We start from the raw sequence: 3,478 nt of genomic DNA, 5'->3' as shown, positions 1-3,478 counted from the left end.
GAACTCAACTTAATGTTTATCTATTATAATGAAATTATCAGAAATAAATTACATAGAACCCAATCCCATAGAGGAATTCTTATTCTTAAAAAAATTGTGAGGAGCAATGAGTAACAAACTAATACAAAAGAATTAACAATATTCCCGGATATATCAGTTCTTAGGTTAATCAAGTGAAACCAATGTGATGTTCTATAGCATTTCTAAAAAGCAATATGAGCACAGTGTTCCCTGTGAATTAGAATTTATTCTTCAGTGCCAACTTTAGGCATAATAAGCTTTTTGTATAGTTTTTGGAAACTGCTCAGGCTTTTTTGCTGCTTTTGTTCACCTTAATTTGGTATTACGTTTCTCTTAAGGGCAAGGTTTTCAATTAGGAATACTTTTCCCTTAAGCTTATCTATTTAGTATAGAACATTTCAATTTTAATTTCACTAATCAGTGCATTTGAAAAGATCCCTCAAACTCTTTTCTACTATAAGATGCAATCTGAAACAACTTGCTTTCTCTGAGAACTATGCTAACGTTTTGTTGGTCTTTCTGTTTTGCAGACTCAAATATGAAAAATATGCTTACAACTTTTGTTACATTTTCATTTTAATTCATAAGGAAGTTTAAAATGTTATTATATTCAATTAATTGATTTGTTCTATTAATTTTGGGGCCTTGAGAGGAAAAACGACTTGCTATCTAGTAAATTGTTTTGTCTTTCTCCCACTAGATTAACGAATGAAAACGATTGTGACTCTTTGGACAATTGTGAGGTCACAGCATTTAATCAAACCCAAAACAAAACCACTGCCATGATGTCCATTCTAGCCCCTAGCAACTTTATATGGAGTTTCCATGGTGGCAAATCTCTTTTCTTTTTTTAAACAGGGGAAAGCACAAACACACTCCGCTACTACCACAAATTGTGCAGTTGACTTTCCCACACTTGGGGAAATCGCAGGGGTCAGCACATCAGAGTGCAATGGATGAGCCTCGCCCCGGGAAAACCACCTTCGTGATCATGGCGTCTCCCCTGCCAGGTAAGTGTGGTGGTAATGCTTTGTGAGAGTAGATAGTGTCATCCTTCCCCTAGACAGTGGCTTGTGGATTTGAACCACCAACTTTGTGGTTAGCAGGCCAAGGCTTATCCCACAGCACCACCAGAGCACCTTATAGTACTGAACGACCCTGTGATTCCTGGTCTGATGGTTCAAATAGTGGACATTTACCCTAAGCAGAGCCATCTCATAGCCAGTTATATGGTGTTGCACAAAATGATGAGCAGGTCAAACAAGATCAAGAGGACAAGGAGTTTAGCAAGGATGTCAGACTCAACTTGACAGTCTTTTTCAAAAATAACTTTCCATTGTAAACTTGGTAGAGGATTACATTTCAGATCATTAATTTTATATTATAAATTTTAAAATAGTCATCAAACACAGTAGTAGTTTACCCTTTAATTATTATTTGGTTTCTTGCCCAATTTACCACTTGTCAACAGTCTAATTCACTGTTTTATTTCCCCATTTTTGCCCTTCCCTACATAGAAATCTCCAGTGTCTACTCCCTTTGGTAGGAAAGTTTTTATTTTCTTTCTTTCTTCTTCTTAGAACACTCGTCTCTTTGGTGACTGGATAATTTCATGCAACATAATATTCTCTAGTTCCATCTATTTGAATCATAATCTGCCTAGTAAAACGATTAAGAGAATTAGAAAAGGAAAATTTATAATTATCGAGAGGAAGAAATCCCAAGAGAAATTAAAATATCCACTTAGGATTTTTTTCCATTTGCTTTTTTGTGTGTGCCCATACTAGTATGTGCATCAGATGAGGGTGTGTTTCATTCATTCACCTGGAAAAAAAAACTGTATTGTTGTTCTTCTTAGGTGATATCAAGTTGATTCCTATTCATAGGTTGAATAATTAATATATGTCTTCGTTCCAGTCTTACCTCTTTCTAAATGCATCCTTCCCTTTGCTTTCCTTTGACCATGTGTTTAGTTCATTTGATTGTTGTTGCTGGGTGCCATCGAGTTGATTCCAACCCATCACAACCCTATGCATAACCGAATGAATCATTGCCGGATCTTGCGCAATATTCACAGTGATCCCATGCTGGAATCTGTTGTTCTGGCCGTGGTGTCAATCCCTCTCTTTGCGGGTCTTCTCTTTCTGCCCCTTTACTATATCAAGCATGATGCCTTTTCCAGGAACTTGACTCTCCTGAAAATATGTCCAAAATCGGTAAGGCAAAATCTCAGCAGGCTTGCCTCTAATGACCATTCTGACATTACTTCTGTTGTCCTTCTAGCAGTCCATAGCACGTTCAAAATTCTTCCTCCACCACGCAATTCAAGCACATCAATTCTTCTTTGGTCTTCTTTCTTCCATGTCTAACTTTCACATGCATATAAGCAAGTGGAAAATACCATGTCTTGAATCAGGCACGCCTTAGTCCTCAAAGTAAGATCCTTGATATTTAATACCCTAAAGAGGTCTGGTGCAGCAGATTTTCCTAATGTAACTAGTCTTTTTATTTGATTTCTGCTTCCATGAGCATTGATCATGGATCCAAGTGAGACAAAATCCTGAACAACTTCAACCTCTTCTCCATTTACCAAGGGCGCTTCCTTTGGAACTATCTCAGACATTTATTAAGCTTTCAGTATCTGTGATAGGTAGGTGTATTGTGCCAACATGGCCAATGAACACATGTGGGATTAATTGAAGAGTGGAGAGATAAATGGCTCAGTGAGCCTCATCTTTCTTGTCTTTTGCTCTTTGATGATCAGACCAGTGTGTGGCTGCCTTAGCTTGTTCTCTGCCTCAGTTTGCAAGCGACACTACCTGTGGGACACCTAACCTATGGACTATCGCTGTAATTTGAGGTTCCTTCAAGACCTGCTTTGCTACAATACTAGAGTATACATCTCTTGAGCTGGGGTCTGTTGGACCCTGTCATCTGGCTGACTGTTTGTGACCTGCCTTGCTGTTTGCTGCCTGTGCACAGATAGCCTGAATTGCTCTACAGAGGACTACTTGGAGGCCCTCAAGACTTGAAGGACTGCCAGTGTCTCACAATTGTCTCAGGGGAGTGAGTTGCACTGAGCAATTTGTACTGCTTTATAGGTTAGTTAACTCTTTATTTATGTTATATATCTATATCTATATCCATATCTATATCTCTATCTATCTCTATCTCTATCTATCTATCTCTATCTATCTATCTCTATCTCTCTATATAAATAATTATTAGTGTCCTGGTTTGTTTCTCTAGAGAACCCTGTCTGACATAGTCTCTGAACATGTTTCAAAGCTAAGCATAAGGTTTTCATCAGCCAAGTCCTATGAAGTGGTAGCCAAGAGTTCTTTGTTGTCTGTTCTTAGTCTAGTTGTTCCAATGACACCTGTTCACTTTCAGAGAACAAGGCGTCACGTGAAATACCAGTGGTCCTGTTTCCAGCATCCCAGCAAAATATAGGCCA

The 3,478-nt window shown here is 38.2% G+C and overlaps 1 non-coding gene across 1 annotated transcript; it reads right to left on the bottom strand.

The window, feature by feature from the left end:
• Window positions 1–876: 876 nt before the first annotated feature.
• On the bottom strand, window positions 877–1,039 carry LOC142437964 (U1 spliceosomal RNA). Its single transcript, XR_012782461.1, has one exon. It is a non-coding gene; the product is annotated as a U1 spliceosomal RNA (small nuclear RNA).
• Window positions 1,040–3,478: the final 2,439 nt, after the last annotated feature.

Source organism: Tenrec ecaudatus, chromosome 1 (genome assembly GCF_050624435.1).
Source record: "Tenrec ecaudatus isolate mTenEca1 chromosome 1, mTenEca1.hap1, whole genome shotgun sequence".
Lineage (NCBI taxonomy): Eukaryota > Metazoa > Chordata > Mammalia > Afrosoricida > Tenrecidae > Tenrec > Tenrec ecaudatus.
This window is presented reverse-complemented; position numbering and strand designations above follow the sequence as displayed.